Source organism: Carcharodon carcharias, chromosome 4, assembly GCF_017639515.1.
Source record: "Carcharodon carcharias isolate sCarCar2 chromosome 4, sCarCar2.pri, whole genome shotgun sequence".
Classification (NCBI taxonomy): domain Eukaryota; kingdom Metazoa; phylum Chordata; class Chondrichthyes; order Lamniformes; family Lamnidae; genus Carcharodon; species Carcharodon carcharias.
In genome coordinates, this window is record NC_054470.1 from 158,975,461 (window position 1) to 158,997,079 (window position 21,619).

Consider the following 21,619-nt stretch of genomic DNA (forward strand, 5'->3'; position numbering starts at 1 on the left):
GCGAACACCTGCTGGTGAATCTAAAAGGGAGAAGAAGAACATGTCATTAGTGAGAGTCATCACACTGTCACTGTGCATGCCAGGGACCCTGGAGTGGCAAAGGAAATCTGCTTCATGGTGCCATCGTCTTTCGATTGTCAATGGGACTCCAGGTTTGAGGCTCACATCGATACAGAGACTACACTAGAATGGTTGCACAAGCTGAAATTCTCACTTCAGTGCACTGCACTCTTACATTCATCTGACAATCCAGCCTTACCGTGGCTGAGGTGCCTCTTGAGCTCCAAGGCCTCCTGCTCATAGCGGGTGAGGACGAGGAGGTGTGGTGGCCCTCCGCCAGTCCTCAACCTCTCAATATTTTTATGGGATGTCTTCTCTTGAAAGGACAGAGGAGCATTGATTAGTCCACTTTCTACCTGCAGTGCCATTGCAGCCTGGCAAACCCCACCTGAGAAGCACCTTGCAGGGCACATCTGATTCGCCCTCGACCCACAAGGCACTCAGTCCAAGCAGCCAGTGCTTACCATCTTGGCCAGCTTTGACATCATTGACAGGTGCCACTCAGACTCTAACACCCCTGAGCTCCACGGGGGATAGCCAGCCCTTAACTGTTCTCCACACTGAGCTATGCCAACACAATACTCACTCTTCCTGATCGCAGCAAATCATTGAAACACTTCTGGCGTTGCACCATGTGCTCTGCACAGTGAAATGGCTACTCACCTGGGATGCCACCTCCTCCCATGCTTTTTTGGTGAGGTGCGGTGACCTCCTCCTCCCGTCTCTGGGGACAAGGGTGTCCCTTCTGGCAGCCACCTCCTCCAGGAGGGCAGCGAGGCACTCGTCGGAGAAAATCAGGGCCCACTGACCCGCCAACCTCACCTCCCGCATGGATTCTCCTTCCTGGATCTCAGCCATGTTGTTGCTGCAACTCCGAGAAGGGCAGCCTCCCTGGGGCTGCCTGGGCCACTTTTGAATGGGCCGCTGGGTTGCCATTGGACCCGGTTGACAACATGCCCCCGCCCACCCCTTCTCGGAGCTTCCTCAGCCGCCTTTCACGCTGGGCCCTGCCTTAATTGACCCTCCAGCGTGAAATCACCTTCTGGACCCGATTGCAGGCGGCGGGCGTCGTCCCGACCACCCCACCAAGCCCGCCTGCCAAAGGCAAAATTCTGCCCTATATGTTTCAATTACTCTAATGGGTATAGGCCCAATCTGCCAAACCTTTCCGCATAAGCTAACCCTCTCATCCGAGGAAGTAGCCAAGAGAACCTTCTCTGAACAGCTTCTAATTCAATTATATCCTTTCTTAAGTAAGGAGACCAAAATTGTCCACAGTACTCCAGGTGTAGCCTTGCTAACGCTGTACTTGGATTTCCAAAATGCATTCAAAAAGATGCCACATAAAGTGTTACTTCACTAAATAAGAGTTCATTGTGGAAGTGGTAACATATGAGCATGGACTGAGGATTAGTTAATGAACAGGAGGCAGAGAGTAGGGATGAATGTGTGATTTTCAGGTTGGAAAGCTATAACTAGTGGAGTGCCAGGGACTCAACTATTTACAATCTATATTAATGACTTGGATGAAGGGACCAAATGTATGGTAGCTAAATTTGCTGATGACACAAAGATAGGCAGGAGGACGTAAGGGGTCTGCAAAGAGATTTAGATAGGTTAAGAGAGTGGCTAAAAATTTAGCAGATGGAGTATAATGTGGGAAAGAGTGAACTTGTCCACTTTGGCAGCAAGAATAGGAAAGCAGTATGCTATTTAAATGGAGAGAAGCCTACTGTACACAAGGATCTGGATGTCCTGGTACATGAATCACAAAACGTTAGTATGCAAGTACAACAAGTGATTAGAAAGGCAAATGGAATGTTGGTGTTTATTGTAAGGGGAATCAGATAAAAATAGGGAAGTGTTGCTACAGCTGTACAGAGCTTTAGTGAGACTGCATCTGGAGTACTGTGGACAGTTTTGGTCTCCTTACTTAAGGAAGGATATAATTGCATTAGAAGCTGTTCAGAGAAGGTTCACTTGACTGATTCCTGGGATGAAGGGGTTAGTTTAACTTGCTGGGAGTCCGAGTGGAGCGGAGTGGACCTGTGGGAGACAGTCAGGAGCTGAAGGGCGCCTATAAATACAGACCAGGGATTGCAGAGCGGCCTACCTTGCTGGGAGTTGGAGCGGAGCTGAGGAGTGCCTATAAATACCGATCAGGGATTTGAGTGAGAAGCAGAGCTGAGGAGCGCACTGTCTCACTGTTTCACTGTCTCACTGTTTCACTGTTTCAGCTGCTGTGAGGATGCAGTCGAGGAAAAAGGAGAAAAAAGCAACTGTGATGTCACAGGAAGCTAGTAAGTTGATTGGCCAGTAAGTGCTCATTCTAAGGGACAATGTGTGAGAAGCCAGCTTAGGACAGGTGAGTTCAGGTAGAACTATAAATAAAAAGAACTTAAGCTTTAAAATAATACACAAAAATTTGAAAACTTTAAAATTAAAATCAAACAATAAAAATTTAAAAAAGCAATAAAATAAAATAATTTAAACAAACACCTAAACACATACCTTGTAGTTAAGCATATAATCTTTAGTTGTCAGTGATACTAGCATTCAATAAACACAGTAAATTGTAGCATACATAGGAAGAAAGTAATTAAAATAAATTAACTAAATAATATAAGTTAGAATGGTGGGACAGGTGTTATGTTGCAGCTATGGGATGTGGGCACTTTTGGATGTCCAGGTGATCCATGATCTGCAGGAAGTGTAAGCAGCTTGAGGAATTCTGGATCAGGATTATTAATCTGGAAACTGAAATGCGGACACTGCGCAACATAAGGGAGGGGGAGAAATACCTGGATACTTTGTTCCAGAAGATAGTCACACCTCTTAGAAGAGGGTCATCTGTTTTGGTCAGCAATGAGGGACAGGAGGATGTAACTGTCAGTGAGGCAGGTAATGGGACCGAGCAGACAGTAGGGGAGGAGCCTCAGGCTTTGCAATTATCAAACAGGTTTGAGGTGGGTGAGCTGGCTGGCTATGGCACTGTGGTACAGGAAACCGTTCAATAGGGGGGAGCAAAAAGGAATGTAGGAGACAGTATAGTGAGGGGGATTGACACTGTTCTCTGCAGCAAAGAGCGAAAGCCCAGATGGCTATGTTGCCTGCCTGGTGCCAAGTTTTGGGACATCTGCTCAGGGCTGAAGAGGAACTTGCAGTGGGAGGGGGAGGATCCAGTTGTTGTGGCCCATGTAGGTACCAATGACATAGGTAGAACTAGGAAAGAGCTTCTTCAAAGTCAGCATGAGGAGCTTGGTACCAAATTAAGAAGCAGAACCTCAAAGGTAATAATCTCTTGGATTATTACATGAGACACATGCTAATTGGCATAAGGCAAATAAGATTAGAGAGATGAATGCGTGGCTCAAAGACTGGTGTGGGAGAAGTGGGTTCCAGTTTGTGGGGTACTGGCATCAGTACTAGGGAAATTGGGGGCTGTACTGTTGGGACGGTTCACCCTGAACCATGCTGGGATGAGTGTCCTTGCAAATCGCATAACTAGGGAAATAGGGAGGGCTTTAAACTAAACAAGAGGACTGAGGTATCAAGCTTGGGTAGAAGTAGCAATTCAATGTATAGAGTCAAGACAGAAGAGTAAAATAGTATTATGAGAAATGAGGGTCAGAGAATGGCAAGAAGGGACGGAGAGAAAAAACCTAAGAACACATCAACAGTCAAGACTGGTTGTTACAAAGGTAACAAAAAGACAAAACTGAAGACTCTCTAACTGAATGCATGTAGCATTCATAACAAAGTAAATGAACTGATGGCCCACGTCGAAGTAAGGAAATATGGGGCAGAATTTTGCCCTTGGCAGGCAGGCTCGGTGGGAGCGAGCGGGGGGCATTTGATAAGACGACCATTGCCCACGATTGGCACCGGCCAATTAAGGCCCACCCAGTATGAAACGCAAGTGGCAACGCTCAGTGCTGCCTGTGCTGGGGGGGGGGGGGGGTGTGGTGGTGAGGAGGGCGAGCGGGCCTAGCATGAACTTCGTGCATGCGCGCAAGTGAGCATTTCATAATCTCCCAGAGGCACAGAGCTGCCTCAGTGAGGTGAAGCATTGTTAAAAAAAAAGAAATGAATAATGTAATAAAACATGTCCCTCATGTGGCTATGTCTCATGAGCAGGGATATGTTATTAATTCAATTGTAAAACTTATATTTTATTTTTATTTGCTTTAGGAAACCTCATCCTGCCTGTGGATGAGGTTTCCAAAATGTCTGCCCACCAATCATTAATTGGACAGGCAGCAAAAAATTTAGCTTAATTAATTATTTAATGGCCTTAACAGGCCTTTTAATGGTCGGTGGGCACGCTGCCGACTCCGGCGCGTGCCAGCCAACTGAACTATTGCACTACTGCGCTTTGCCGTTGGCACGCTTGGACGATGTCAATGTGTGCCATTTCATGCTCCAACGGGTCGGGCGCGTGCCTGCCCGCCAAGCGAAAATTTCTGCCCATGATCTGATAACAATTACGGAGACATGTCTGCAAAACGACAAAGATTGGGTCCTTAGAAGTGAGGAGTACATGACATTCAAGAAGACTAAGATGCAAGGTAAAGGTGGAACGGCAGCACTGTTAATCAAAGAGGGCATTGGTGCAATAGTTAGAGGTGACATTGGTTCAGGAGATCAGGATGTCGAATCAGTTTGGTTGGAGATGAGGAATAGTAGGGAAAAAAGTCATTAGTGGGAGTGGTCTACAGGCCCCCTAACAGTAGCACAGAATAGGACAAAGTATTCAAGAGAAAGTATTATGTGCTCGTGATAAAAGGACTGCAATAATCTTGGGTGATTTTAATCTACACATAAACTGGAAAAATCAGATTGGCAGTAGTAGCCTGGATGAGGAGTTCTTAGCATGCTTTCGAGATAGTTTCTTAGAGCAGCATGTTCTGGAACCAACCAGAGAGCAGGTTATATTAGACTTGGTATTGTGTAACGTGACAAGATGAATTAATGACCTCAGAATAAAAGCACCCCTAGGTAGCAGTGACCACAATATGATTGAATCTTCCATCCAGTTTGAAAGTGAGAAGCGTGGGTCTAAGACTAGTATCGTAAACTTAAACGAGGACAACTATGTGGGGAAGAAAGCTGTGAAGTGAACTGGGAAACTGGGCTAGAGGATAGATCAATAGAGAAGCAGTGGAAAACATTTAAGAGGATATTTCAGAATATTCAGGATAAGTAAATTCCTATTATAAAGAAAAATTCTAAGGGGAGGGCCCGTCATCCGTGGTTAACCAGAGATGTTAAAGAAAGCATCAGACTTAACAAAAAAGCATACAACTCCACAAAGATCAGTGGCAGGACAGATGATTGGACAGAATATAAAGAATGGCTAAAAGGTTAATCAGGAGCAAGAAATTAGAGTTTAAGAGGAAGCTAGCTAGACATGTAAAACGGATAGCAAGAGTTTCTAAAGGTATTTAAAAAGGAAAAGAGTAAGTAAAGTGAGTGTTGGTCCTCTAGAGAGTGACAGTGGGGAGTTAAAAGTAGATAATAAGGAAATGGCAGAAGAAATGAACAAATATTTTGCTTCTGTGTTTACTATAGAGGATACAAAAAACATTCCAGTAATAGCTGCAAATCAGGAGGTGAACAGGAAAAAGGAACTTGGTGAAATTGAAATCACTAGGGAAACAGCACTGAGCAAATTGATGGAGCTGCCGGCTGGCAAGTCTCCGGATCCCGATCGATTATATCCTAGGGTCTTAAAAGAGGTGGCTAATGAGGTAGTCAAGTCGCAGGTGTTAATTTTCCAAAATTTGCTAGATTCAGGAAAGGTTCCATCTGACTGAAAAGTAGCAAATATAACCCCTCTATTCAAGAAGGGAGGGCGGCAGAAAACAGGAAACTATAGGCCAGTTAGCTTGATGTCTGTGGGGAAGTTGTTAGAATTGATCATTAAGGAGGTTATAGCTGGGTACTTAGAATGGCTCAAGGCAATTAGAAAGGTTTTGTGAAAGGAAAATCATGTTTAACCAAGTTATTGGAGTTTTTTGAAGGAGTAACATGCATAGTGGATAAAGGGGAGCCTGTAGATGTACTGTACTTGGATTTCCAGAAGGCATTTGATAAAGTGCCACATCAAAGCTTATTACGGAAAATAAAAGTGCATGGTATAGAGGGTAACATATTAGCATGGATAGAAGATTGGCTGGCTGGCAGAAAGCAGAGAGTATGCAAAAATGGGTCCTTTTCGGATTGGCAGGATGTGATGAGTAGAGCCCCACAGCGGTCTGTGCTGGGGCCTCAGCTTTTTACGATTTGTGTCAATGACTTAGATGAGGGGAGTGAAGACATGGTAGCTAAATTTGCAGATGACACAAAGATAGGTAGGAAAGTATGTTGTGAAGAGGACATGAGGTGTTTGCAGATGGATATAGATAGGTTGAGAGAGTGGGCAAAGATCTGGCAATTGGAGTTTAATTTGGGAAAATGTGAAGCTGTTCACCTTGGCAGGAAGAACAAAAAGGCAGAGTATTACTTAAATGGAGAACGGCTGCATAATCCTGAGGTGCAGAGTGACCTAGGTGTTGTAGTACATGAGTCCCAAAAAGTTAGAGCAGGTGCAGGTAGAGCAAGTAATTACGAAGAATAATGGAATGCCATCCTTTATTACGAGAGGGATTGAACATAAAAGTAAGGATGCTAGGCTCCAGTTATACAGGGCACTGGTGATACTCGAATACTGTGTGCAGTTTTAGTCTGCTTATTTAAGGTTGGAAGTAAATGCATTGGAGACGGTTAAGAGGAGGTTTACTAGATTGATTCCTGAAATGAGAGTGTTGTCTTATGAGAAAAGATTGGACAGATTGGGTTTGTTTCCCCAGGAGTTTAGAAGAGTGAGGTTGAATTTGATTGAAGTATACAAGATTGTGAACGGCCTTGACAAGGTAGATGTGGAAAGTGAGTCCAGAGAACAGGCTCTTGTGGATAAGTCCAGAATTAGGGGGCACTGTTTTAAAATTAAGGGTTGCCCTTATGGATGAGGAGCAATTTTTTCTCTCAGAGGGCTATGCGACTTTTGAACTCTCTGCCTCAGAAGGCAGTCATTGAATATTTTTAAGGCAGAGGTGGATAGATTCTTGTTAGGCAAGGGAATCAAAGGTTTTCTGGGTTAGATGGGAATGTGGAAATCAAAACACAAGAAGATCAGCCATGATCTTACTGAATGATGGAGCAGACTTGAGGGGCTGACTGGTCTATTTCTATTCCTATTTCTTATGTTCTTATGAGGAAAGGGTGGGCAGATTGGTCCTGTATCCATTAGAGTTTAGAAGAATGAGATGTGATCTTATTGAAACATATAAGATTCTAAGGGACTTGACAGGGGGATGCTGAGAGGATATTTACCCTTGTTGGGGAGTCTAGAAATAGGGGACACTCTAAAAAGCAGGGTCTTTCATTTAGGATTGAAATCAGGGGAATTGTTTTTCTCAAAGTATCGTTAGTCTGTAGAATTCTATTCCCCAGAAAGCAGTGGAGGCTGGGTTACTTAGATTTTTGGTTGACAAGGGAATCAAGGATTATGTGGGACAGACAGGAAAGTAGAGTTGAGGCCACAATTGAGTCAGTCATGATGTTATAGAATGGTAGACCAGGTTTAAGGGGCCGAATGGCCTACCCTTGATCTTAATTCTTGTATTCTTGTATTCCTCAATCATTGGGGAAGCTTTTACAAGCAGGTAGAACTGTATCTCTTACTGGTGAAGGAAGACTTCAGACATCTGGACTGGTAGCGGCCATGTTTTCTCTGCTGTTGCTTTTCCCAGATTCTTCCTGAATCCATACTTATCAGCTTTTACACAGCTATGAATGTTCAAACAAGAAATTATTTGGAGTATCTAACCAGACTGCTATCAAGTCTATAAAAAATGATGGGAAATCTTTATTGGGTTATTTTCACACGGTCTGCAGTCATGAAATAGAAATGTTCACTTACTGAGTTATCTGTTGTATTAGATGTGCAAGAGCAATATTATTACAAGGGGGCATGAGTGACCAATATACATTTATGAACGCTAATAGACTTGGATTGAATGGAAACCGGCAAAATTGTCGACATCTGTTATTTCGATTTGACATTTTAAAACAAAATCAGTACAAGCCCTTTATTCACAAATGGAACAAAATATTTGGATTGAATCCCACCTGAATTGTAAATTAACCATCCTTTTCGACAGTCTTAAAAGCACAAGTTTAGTAAGGAAGCATTTAATGCAATGCTACACCAGAAGCAATTCGAAAGGTCATTCATTTTAAACATTACTGAAGATACAATCTTCTGCCAACAGGCTGCCTGGAAGCCATGCTGTCCTCAAAAATCCAGACAGATCATTGAACGGAGTCCTGCTCCCAACAAGATAGTTATTTCACATAACATTGTTTTTAAAACCAAGCACCCTGCAAATCAGATAAATTAATCCTGTGATTGGAACATCACTAGCCACAGCACTGGAAGGTGTGCTTACTATAATACCTAAAAATGCGGAAAACAACTAGAAAAACTTGCACCTCTTTAGGGGCATTTAGAAGCAAAACTGCCCAAAGCACTTTACAGGGGTGTTATCAAATAAAATTCAACACCAGGTCACATAAAGAGCTACTAGGACATGTGACTAACAGTTTGGTCAAAAAGATAGATTTGAAGGGGCATCATAAAGCAGAGGTAGGCATACAGAGATTTAGGGAGGGAATTTTAAGAACTAAGGGCCCAGAAGACATAATGAAGACAGTTTAAGAAATAAATCAATCCTTTACTTAGAAAAAGTATCTCATGGTTGAATTTTACATTCAGTTTGAGGGAGAGATGGGTGGGTCAGGGACTAAGGGTAAAATTTTTAGCTCAGTGGGTGGGCGCACGCTCGACTTGCTTGAGTGTAAAATGACGCACGTTGACTTTGGGCGAGCGTCCTGATGTCAACATGCAGTTGCGCGATATTTCGTTCAACGGGGGACGGCCGGAGCTGGCAGTGCACCCGCCACTAATTACAAGGCCTGATAGGGCCATTAGCAAGGTTATTAAATTAACGTTTTTGCTGCCGGTCCAACCTTACGGTTGACGGGCAGGCGAAAAGGCCAAGCAGCCTTTGCACTTTTTAGGAAACCTCATCCACGGGCGGGATGAGGCTTCCTAAAGCAAATAAAAAAATGTAAAATTTAAAATGTAATTAATAACATGTCCCTATTAATGAGACAGAGTCACATGAGGGGACATGTTTTATAACATCATTTATTTCCTTATTTTTTTTTTAAAATGCTTCACCTCCCTGAGTCAGCTCTGTGCCTCAGGGAGATTATGAAGCATGCACTCACATGCATGCATGAAGGTCATGCTTGCCCTGCTTGCACTACCCCCCACCCGCACAGGGGACGCTGAGCAGTGCCATTGGCGTTTCACGCTGGGCGGGCTTTAATTGGCCCACCAGCCTAAAATCGCCTCCTGGCCTCAATCGCAGGCAGCGGTTGGCTTCCCGGCCGCCCCCGCCCCAAGATTCTGCACTAAGTTTTTAAACTTGAATAAGGGCAATTATCAGGGCATGAAAGCTGAGCTGGCAAAACTGAATTGGAAAATTAGGTTAAGGGATAGGTCAATAGAGATGCAGTGGCTAATATTTAAGGGGATTTTTCAAATGTACAGAGTAGATATATTCCAACGAGTAAGAAAAAGTCCAAGGGACGGACACATCATTCGTGGTTATCTGGAAAGTTTAAAGATAGTATCAAACTTAAAGAAAAAGCATATCATTATGCAAAGATCGGTGGAAGGCCAGAAGATTGGATAGAATATAAGGAACAGCAAAGAATGACTAAAATTCTAATAAGGAGGGGAAAATTAGAGTATGAGAGAAGGCTAGCCAGAAATATAATGCTGAGAGATTGCAAAGCTCAGAGGTGCAGAGGGATCTGTGTGTCCTAGTGCATGAATCACAAAAGGCTAATATGCAAATATAGCAAGTAATTAGGAAATCTAATAGAATGTTATCATTCATTCCAAGGGGAATTAAATATAAAAATAGGGGGGTTATGCTTCAGTTGTACAGGATACTGGTGAGGCTACACTTGGAATACTGTGTGCAGTATTGATCACGTTATTTAAGGAAGGATGTAAATGCATTGGAAGCGGTTCAGAGAAGGCTTACCAGACTAATACCTTGAATGAATGGGTTGTCTTATGAGGAAAGGTTGGACAGACTAGGCCTGTATCCACTGGAGTTTAGAAGAGCAAGAGGCGACTTGATTGAAACAAAAAAGATTCTGAGGGGTCTTGACAGATTGGATGTGAAGAAGATGTTTCCTTTTGTGGAAGAATCTAGAACTAGAGGTCACTGTTTAAAAATAAGGGGTCACCCAGTTAAAACAGACAACATATTTTCACTCAGAGGGTAGTAAGTCTTTGGAACTCACTTTCTGAAAAGGTGGTGGAAGCAGTATCATTGAATATTTTTAAGGCAGAGGTGGATAGATTCTTGGTAAGCAAGGGGATGATAGGTTATCGGGGGTAGGTGTGATGCAGATTTCAGGTCAGCCATGATCTTATTAAATGGTGGAGCAGGCTCGAGGGACTGAATGGCCTACTCCTGCTCTTTGCTCATATGTTTGTATGGTACGTCCTAAAAACAAAAACAGGAAAATCAGGAGAGGTACAAGAGGAGAACAATGTGGTTTTTAAATCAAAGCTTCTATCTGGAATAGAAATTTATTCCCCTGGGTCATTCACTTTATTTTAACAAATAAGTAAAAAGTAAACAGAATGCAAATATAGTGACATCAAATTTGGCATCATATCCTCAAATAATGTAGGATACCTTTTCTACATGTGAACATTTTAAGTATTGTCTTGTTTTTAATGAGCTCCATCACAACACACAGCATGGAAGGAGAGGAGAGAGTGAATGCTCACAAGCCTGCCTCTCCTGGGTACTCTGTGCTGCTTTCATCTACAAAGTGATTAAAGAAATTAGTGAGGGCCAGCAATTATGAGTGTATGCCAAGTGGTATGGGAGGTAGCGGCATTGCCATGTTAAAATCCAGGAATTTGATTTTAGGCTTCAGCATGCAAGTAATTACGGTTAGGATGATGGGTCACCATACTGTGCAATACCAAGTTAGTGCCTCTCTTAACCAAAGGGCACATGAAGATGCACTGTTGAAGAATTTGATTATGTCCAGTTTCCTAAGGAAGAAAAGGGAGAGTGGCCAATCAAATACCTGCACTCCTCCAGTCTCTGGAGTTTTTGTGGAACTGCTCGGCAATTTTGGCAGATGAAGGGACTCTCAGTGCCTGTGCCATCCTCCTTCACATATCACAGGGATTTTTTTTGGCAGTTTCCTGACATGGATGCCCACCAAGCACTTCAATTTATTTCATCCAGCAGGATTTACAGGTTAGTGGTAATGAAATTGCGGCACCTTCTCTGCCTCTGTCATGCCCTGTTGCCTTCTTTATTTGCCTCTGCCAAGCTCCTTCGTCTTAGGCATTCTTGTGAGGTGGCACAAAAGCAGTCGTAAGATATCCAGTCAAGCCACAATCAGTTCACTTTCCTTTTTACCTGCTGCTCCCCCAGGCTGCTGCTGTAATCTTCAGCCAGAACTGGCTTTCTAAAGGCTGCACCCTAACCTCCACACAGCCCTGCAGATTACTCCCATTTTATATGGGCTTTATGCTAATCGCCACTTGAGTATGTACAACTCATTTTCTATTGGCATTAAAATGTGGAATCTCAGGGCCAGATTGGAAGCTGACTAGAGTTGTATTCCGTAACTTTCACAGCAGAGTACAACTGAAGCCATTTTGTATTGCCAAACTAGAATGAGTTATTTCATTCCTGATAACTGGCACGAGGCATGTTGGCTGAGGCTTCTGATAACTCATAGTATCAACCATAAAACAATTTATCTAAAGTACTAACAGTCCTGTGGGAAATTAAGGCTATGATCTTTATAAGGATCAGAAGGCCCGATGTATTATTCTACTTTTAATGTGTTGTGTATAACTTTACCAGACGCCCCAGTTCCATAAGGTCTAACTGCTGCAAATAGGCACATCATGTAATTAATTAGAGCTAAGCACAACATGAATTCAATTAGAGTTTAATTATTTCTCTATAGACTGACAACTGCCAGTTCTCTCAGATCAAAAGTATGAAATTCGCATCTTTTTTTCCCATATTTTTGATGATAACATGTAGGCCTTGATTCTACCCTCCATCCAGAACAGCAAATGAGGGTCAGTGGGAAGATGGTTAAAGTATCGTGAGTGAACAGCCCAAACATAAGCTGAGCCAAGTTTCATCCTTTAAATTTTTAATCACTCAACTTAAATCATCAATGCGGGTCCCACAAAGGGAGAGAAGGGGAGGGCCTAATTAACATTTAAAAGTGACAGTCAGTGACGTCATTAGCTGCCAGTCAGGAATCTGCCCAAAATTATTCAATGAGGCTTAGTCCTGTTAAAAGTCAGATGTCCCGACATTCAGTCCGCTGAAATTTATCCTATTGTTCCCTGGGAAGGTGGCCATTAGAGTTCCTTTCCCTGTCCTATCAGGAGCTTGCTCCCTCCTTGGGCCAGAGGAAAAGGGTTTCGTCCTCTAATAAAACTCCCGGCACCTCCACCCTATTTCCTCCCTGTCTCGTTTTTCCTACAACATTTTGTGTTTGTGTTTTCCAGACCCCTTATACGACCCCAAGCCAGAAAAAGGAGAAACATTTGGAAGAGGCTGTCAACCTACCCGCTTCCTTGTAGTTAGTCTGCAGGTAGTCCCTTCCTTCCTTCTTTTGGAGCAGGACATTAAAAACCCTGGGAAATCCCTCCCCAGCATTACAGGCCAAGGAAAATTTGATACCATGCCAGCCTCTATTTCCCAGGAACCCCTCTTCACTTTCACCATGATCCAGGTGGTGGATAATAAAATGCATCCTTGTATGCACATTTCCATTTTAAACATGTGATTGAGATCTGAAGACCACACTAGACTTGAGGAAGCCAGACATCCTATGCGGTGTATTACAAACCTAGTCCAGTTTTTTGGGGCCATTTGATATCACCTCCTAATTAACTCACCTCAACTTCAACCAGAGGGAGTCAAGTCACATAACTGGACCACTGAGTCTGAACAGCCTCCACCCAAAGGAAAGGAATCAGTCGAGATTATTACCTGCTTCCTGATAGCCTTATTTTCAATTAGGTTTTAGCTAGATTGTAATTTTCCCAGATATTATAAGGCACCGGGTGAAACTCCTTTGTAAATACTCCCCCACCAAAAGGGGCTAGGAATTGATTCATTGAGAGTTTGAATCAGAAGGCTAAGTGAGACAATTTAAATTGTAAAATATGCAAAAGTTTATGATAACCAAGCATGCAATTCTGTGGTTAAATGAAAACCATAAACTGCAAAACTAGATAAATCCTGAAAAAGAAAGGGTCCTATTTCTAATAGAGAATTCAAAATTTAAGATTCATGCATTAAAAATATAGTATTTTAAAAGAAGAAAAGGATGACCATTAAATTTTGAAGTAAGGTTACCTTAATTCCTGAGTGTGTGTGAGACTCGTTAGGTTCAAAATGAATCTAAAATGAATCTAAACTTATTTGAATTAAGTTGATATAGTTATAATGAATTTTTGGGATTATGTAATTAATGGTTAAGTTGATGTTCATTTGAACAATAACACACCATCCTTAATTAATGTCCCATATTTGGTGAATTTATTCTTGAAAACTATCATTAGGTAACAGTCATATTGGTCATATAAGGTGCAGGTACCAGCAAGATAATAATACTTCAGCTCTAATATTCTTCTATCTGATTGCAGTTTTAATTATATTTCATTAATTGTATGCTTACAGGCTCGTGTAATTGCAAGGACCATAGGATTCCGTTTTTTAAGGTATGTGTATTTCTTATTGGTGAATTCACATTATTGTGAAGGGAATTAACCATATTGTGCTGCAAGCTAGTTTTGACCCCTGTTGACATATGTTTTACTGTGAATTCACCCAAGGTTACTTTTAATCTAATATCCCTGTATTAATTTGATATTATTTGGCCCTTATTCCTTCACACCTACACCCCAAGTCAGTAAAGCCCATCACGTCCTATCCAGTCACCTTATTGTTTGTAGAGAGGAGTGAGCAGCCTCAGCACAGCTCACCAGCTGCATTACCTCATTAGGGCAATCCCTGCTGACATTCCCAGATTCCCTGAAGCTGCATTATCCTCCTTCTGGTTTTGGCAGTGCACTATTACATGGCCCAAATCATCATTCTGGCACATTTTCCCTGGTTTCCTGTTTACAGTCTGATTAGTAAATGCATGGGTTGCACCCACAAGTCCTTTTGTGGCCCTTCACCATTCTTCAGCAGCCTGCTGAGAGTTTTGTCAGCCCAGGATCAAGTCCCTTTCTTTGGTCTCAGGGGTCATTCAGGGTTGCAGAGCCTGGAGAATGTCAGGGATCTGACCAGTTCCTCTGCAGCAAGTTGTCTTTCCACCATACTGTTAACTCTTGGGCATTGTCTGGATTCCCTTGAACTTGACCTGCCACCTCCTGATCTGGGATGGAAGGGCATTAGATAGTGGTCCATTACTTGCAACTCCACAATCCTGGCAGGCAGAGGTCACCACTTGATATATACCATCAAGTCAAACATTTGAGAGCAGTGTGTCTTCCTCTGTTGGTAGGAACAGGTATTGAATGAGTGAACCTATACCATTAAGGTGACACCAGCCTTGGCATCTTCACCTTTACATGCAGCTCCAGTCAAAGTAAGCCTTCAAGAATGATTCTTTAAGAAGGATGCACAATGCCAGCCCATTGAGCTTGTGATCGCCTTTCCTGCTAAGGCAGAGGTGGATAGATTCTTGGTAAGCAAGAGGTGATAGATTATCAGGGATAGGCAGGATGCAGATTTGAAATTACTACCAGATCAGCCATGATGTTTTAAGTGGCAGAGCAGGCGCGAGGGGCTCTTTCTTTCTTTGTTACACTATGATCCCACCTCTGACACTATATTATAGGATTCTCTAATCTCAGGCCTCCTTTCCTTTACAGACAATAGCCAATGAACAATCTAAGTTCCAAATACTTTTAAAAGCAATACACATAATACAAAGCCAGGTCACATGTATAGCTGTCCTACACCCAGCCTCTTTCAGGCCTCTACTTCTTGCCCTTTTATGCATATCTGGCTGGGGAGCATCTTCTCCCACTCTATGGGCTGAATAATACCACCCACCCATCAGGAAGCAAAGTCAGCGTGGAGCCGACATGCTCCATGCCAACCCGCCCCACAGCCATAACACATTGCGGGGCAGCCAAGTGAGGGCCAAGTGGGACTTCTGCCCCTCACTGGGGAGGAAATCCTGCCCTCTGGAGCTGCTGGCCACGTCAATTAGCCACAGCTCCATCAGTCTGGCAGCACCAACAGCATGTCAGTGGCAACTGCCAGGACTGCTGGAGAAGAAGGCCCATTGTTCCCCGGAGCAGGTAAGTCCGGGGTCTTGGGCAGGGTGTTGGGGGGCGGGATATGGGTTTAAGGGTGTGGGCGGGTAGGAAGGAATGGAGTGTTAAATCTTGGGGAGGGCCACCCTGCGATTGGCAAAGGGCAGTCCCCATAGAGTGAAACCCCCATCCTTACAGCCCTTTGAAGAACAGTTTTTTTAAATTTGGCTGCCCACTCCTGCCCAGCTGCCCACGCCAAACATTTTATGATGTAGGCAGTGTCTTTTCAGGGTCAATTGACTTGATAACAAGCCTAATTGACCCTTGATTACTTATTTCAATATGGCGGACAGGCTGCCAATTTTGGCACTTGTCTAGCCCCACCGCCATACCCCCCACCCCCACCACCACCATATTATGGGAAGGTGGTGGGGTGGACACCTGCCCAATTTAATGTGTCCCCCCAACCCAAAACACACCCATCGGGGACATGTAAAATAAAGCCCCATGGGTTCCCACTCAAGGTGCAATTACAATTAAAGGGGTGACACTTAAAGTGGCCTTACCTTTAGTTGCAGATCGCAACCTTCATCAGCATATGGTTGGCCTACTTTGGTCCACAATCACCCTGCTGCAGTAGGTAACTCAATGGTATAAATTAGCTTCAAGGCAGCAATTCCACAGGAGGGATCAGACAGTGCCATAAACTTAATGCAGCGAAGCTGAAATAGTTTATGAAGATTATCCGAGCCCTGAGATAAGGACATTCAAAATCATTCAAGGCAGTTTTATATAATCTAATTAAAATTGCAGATGTACCTTGGGTGACTTTAGCTTTCTCATACAAGGTATAAATGTGTGGGATTATGATGTAGGTGCAAGCACAAAGCCGTCAGACTTGCTCACAGCTGGCAACTGTGGAAAATTTCCTGGCTCACAAGAATTTTAGAATATATATTTGTTATGTGTCCTGCTTCCCATCAATTAGAAATAATCACATTTTAGACTCAAAATGCTGCAGCTTCATCGAGTCTATTTCTTGTTGCTCTCCATGTGGCTGGGAGACTGACAGACTGATACACTGGGATGGATCTTCCATTCTGCAGACTATGGAAACATCCCAGATTTGCACTAAATGCGGTTTTACCCGCTGGCCACAATGGCAGCTTTTCACACCATATTGTCCCAAACTCGCCACATTCATTCTGCATTCCCAGGAAACACACCATTTCCATGGTGGACGGGCTTTCATTCACCCTCCATGCCATCACCTCGCTGCTTCATTACTCCGAGTGCCATACTTAAAGTCCAGCCACGTGCACACTTCTCAGTGCTTCCAGCCCACAACTGCTGCAAAGAAGATATGGCCCTGAAAGGTTAAAAGACTGCAGCCCACAGGTTCCCTGATGCATCCCTTGAGTGCCTTTTTGATGCAGTGGAGGCTCACCATAACACCTTAAGACCATAAGATATGTGGAGCAGAAGTAGGCCATTCAGCCCATCGACTCTGCTCCACCATTCAATGAGTTCATGGCTGATCTGATAACCCTTAACTCCACTTTCCTGCCTTTTTCCCATAACCCTTGATTCCCTTACTGGTTAAAAATCTGTCTCTCTCAGCCTTGAATATACTTAATGACCCAACCTCTACAGCCCTCTGTGGTACAGAATGCCACAGATTCACTACCCTCACAGAGAAGAAATTCCTCCTCATCTCTGTTTTAAATGGGTGCCCCCTTACTCTGAGATTATGCTCTCTGGTCCTAGACTTTCCCACAAGGGGAAACAGCCTCTCAGCATCAATCCTGTCAAGCTGCCTAAGAATCTTATATGTTTCAATAAAGCCGCCTCTCATTCTTCTAAACTCCAATGAGTACAGGCCCAACTGACTCAATCTCTCCTCATAAGAAAATCCATCCATACCCGGGATCAACCTAGTGAACCTTCTCTGGACTGCCTCCAATGCCAGTATATCTTTCTTTAGATAAAGGGACCAAAATGGTTCACATTGTTCCCGGTGTGGTCTAACTAGTGCCTTGTATAGTTTTAGCAAGACTTTCCTATTTTATACTCCATTCCCTTTGAAATAAAGGCCAACATTCCATTTGCCTTCCCTATTACCTGCTGAACTTGTATGCTAGCTTTTTGGGATTCATGCACAAGGACTCCCAAATCCATCTGTGTTGCAGCTTTCTTCAATCTTTCTCCATTTAAATAATATTCAGCTCCTCTATTCTTCCTGCCAAAGTACATAACCTCACATTTTCCACATTATATTCCATCTGCCATATTTTTGCCCACTCAACCTTTCTATGTCCCTCTGTAGACTCTTTGTGTCATCCTCACCACTTGCTTTCCCACCAATTTTTGTGTCATCCGCAAACTTGGCAATAGTACATTCACTTCCCTCATCTAAGTCATTAATATGTATTATAAATAATTGTGGCCCTAGCACTGATCCCAGTGGCACTCCATTAGTTACAGGTTGCCACCCTGAAAATGGCCCCCCACCGTATCCCAACTCTGTCTTCTATTAGTTAGCCAGTCCTCTATTGATGCTAATATACTACCCCCAACACCATGGGCTCTTATCTTATTAAGTAGCCTTATGTGTGGTATCTTATCGAACACCTTTTGGAAATTCAGATAAATTACATCTATTGGTTCCCCTTTATCTATCCTGCTTGTTACCTCCTCAAAGAATTCTAATAAATTTGTCAGGCATGATTTCCTCTTCACGAAGCCATGCTGACTCTGCTTGAATAAGTGTGAAGTTTTTTACTTTGGTAAAATAAAAAGAAAGACAGAATATTTCTTAAATAGTGGGAGGTTGGGAAGTGTAAATGCTCTGCTATTACATCCTTTATAACAGACTCCAACATTTTCCCAATGACAGATGTTAAGCTAACTGGCCTATTTTTGTCTCCCTCCCTTTTTGAATAAGGGTATTACATCGGCAGTTTTCCAATCCTCTGGGACTTTTCCAGAATCTAAGGACTCTTGGAAGATTACCACCAGTACATCCACTATCTCTGCAACTTTTTCCTTTAATATCCAAACACTCATTTCAAGTGAAGCAGCCTTTCACTTGCACTTTCCTCAACTTAGTCTACTGCAGTCGTTGCTCCCAATGCGGTTTCCTCTACATCGGAAAGACCAAACGCAGACTGGATGACCGCTTTGCAGAACACCTTCGGTCTGTCTGCAAGCATTACCCAGACCTCCCTGTCGCTTGCCATTTCAACACTCCACCCTGCTCTCTTGCCCACATATCCATCCTTGGCCTGCTGCATTGCTCCAGTGAAGATGAACGCAAACTGGAGGAACAGCACCTCATCTTCCGTTTAGGCACTTTACAGCCTTCCGGACTGAATATTGAGTTCAACGACTTTAGATCATGAACTCTCTCCTCCTTCCCCACCCCCTTTCCGATTTTCCCCCTCCTTTTTTTTCCAATAATTTATATAGATTTTAATTTTCCCACCTATTTTCATTATTTTTAAATGTATTTCCATCCATTGTTTTATCTCTACCTTTTAGCCTTTTTTGATTCCTTCTCCCTACCCCACCCCCATTAGGGCTATCTGTACCTTGCTTGTCCTGCTTTCTACCCTTAATTAGCACATTCCTTTAGATAATATCACCACCTTCAACACCTCTTTGTCCTTTTGTCTGAGACATCTTTTGGTTATCTCCACCTATCATTGGCCCCCTATCCCGCTCTTCTTGTTCAACCCTCCCCCCACCAAACCAGCTTATATTTCACCCCCTTTCTATTTTTCCTTAGTTCTGTTGAAGAGTCATACGGATTCAAAACATTAACTGTGCTCCTGTCCACAGATGCTGCTAGACATGCTGAGTTTTTCCAGGTATTTTTGGTTTTGTTTTGGATTTCCAGCATCCGCAGTTTTTTGCTTTTAAATTTTTCATCATCTCAGTCCTAAATGGCCTGCCCTGCATCGTGAGACTGTGGACCCTGATTCTATACTCCCCAACCAGGGGAAACATCCTCCCTGCATCTAGTCTGTCTAGCCCTGTTAGAATTTTATACGTTTCAATCAGATCTGCTCTCATTCTTCTAAACTTTAGTGAATACAGGCCCAGTCGAACCAATCTCTGTTCATACGACAGTCCTGCCATCCCCAGTATCAGCCTAGTGAACCTTTGCTGTACTTCCACTATCGCAAGTATATTGTTTCTTAGGTAGGGAGATCAAAACTGCAAGCAATACTCCAGGTGTGGTCTCACCAAGGCCTTGTTTAAGTGCCCTTGACCCCTACCCTCAGCACTGGCACACACCTCCTCTATTATCACTGGTTCTGGAGCAGGCATCATCCATTATCAGCAACTGCTGTCTGAGAAAATGTGAACAGAGCGTTTTGGTTAAAATGTATTCATTCATGGCACATGGGTGTCATGAGCAAGGCCAGCATTTATTGTCCATTCTCAATTACCCTTGAGAAGATAGTGATGAGCTGCCTTCATAAGCAGCTGCAATTCTTCTGGTATAACTGCAGTAAGACATCCCTGCTCCTGAACTCAAATCCTCTTGCAATGAAGGCCAACATACCATTTACCTTCCTAATTACTTGCTGCACCTGCCTGTTTACTTTCATTGACTGGTGTACAAAGACACCCAGATTCCTTTGTACATCCACATTTCCCAATATATCACCATTTAAATAATACTCTGCCTTTCTGTTTTTCACACCAAAGTGTATAACTTCACATTTATCCACATTATACTGCATCTGCTATGTGTTTGCCCACACACACAACTTGTCTAAATCACCCTGAAGCTTCCTTGCATCCTCCTCACAACTCACAACCCTGGCCAGTTTTGTGTCATCAGCTAACTTAGAAATGTTACATTTGGTTTCCTCATCCAAATCATTTATATATATCATGAATAGCTGGGGCCCAAGAACTGATCCCTGTGGTACACCACTAGTCACTGCCTGCCATCCGGAAAAATATTCATTTATTCCCACTCTCTGTTTCCGGTCTGTCAACCAATTCTCAATCCATGCCAGTATATTACCACTGATCCCAAGTGCTTTAATTTTGCCCACTAGCCTCTTATGTGGGGCCTTATCAAAAGCCAAATACACCACATCCACTGGTTCTCCCTTATCTATTCTACTAGTTACATCCTCAAGAATCTCCAGCAGATTGGTCAAGCATGATTTCCCTTTCATAAACCCATGCTGACTTTGTATAATCCCTTTAATGCTTTCAAAATGTTCTGTTACCTTTTATAATAGACTCTAGCATTTTCCCCACTGTCTCCTGCCTCCAGCCTCTGCCATTCTGTTATCCACCTGAATAACTCTTTTCCTGGCTCTGTAAATTGCTTAAAAATTGTTAATCTCTACTATCTTACAGTTCTGAGGGAAATGAGGGTAATGTTTATCTGTTTTTTCTCTCCACAGATGTTGCCTGACTGGATAGGTGTTTTCCAGGGTTTTCTAGGTTGAACTTCAGAATTCCACCATCCACAGTATTTTGCATTTGTCCCAGCTGCTGGTATTCTGGGTAAAGATCCAACTTTTCCAGACCCCATCAGAATTAATGTTCTCATTAGGCCTCTTGTACCTGACATGTGCCCTGGATCCATTGTTGGGCCTTAGATTGTGTAGGCCTGATGTATCTTTTATGTGCTTTAGAGGGTTTTCAATTTTTGAATGTACAGCCAGTATTCAATCAGAATCACCTCATATGAATTTCTGTTGAAGAGTCATACGGACTCGAAACATTAACTGTGTTCCTCTCCACAGATGCTGTCAGACCTGCTGAGTTTTTCCAGCTGTTTTTGTTTTTGTTTCACCTCATATGAATGTTCACTATCCAGGGCACTGCCATGATTCTTTTATTTAAGGCAGTCCACTTCAAATATCTTATGCTCATTTGTCTTGAGTGCATCACCCTGTGCACTCACTTCCCTCAGATACACAACAGTTGAGAAGATGAAGCTCTGGGATCCATTACCTGTGATTGTGGGCCACTTCCTCTTTTGAGAAGAAGGTGTTAAGTGTGAAAGATCTTTGCTCAATATCAAATGAAATGCAATTCCAGCAATTTTAAGACTGGCACATA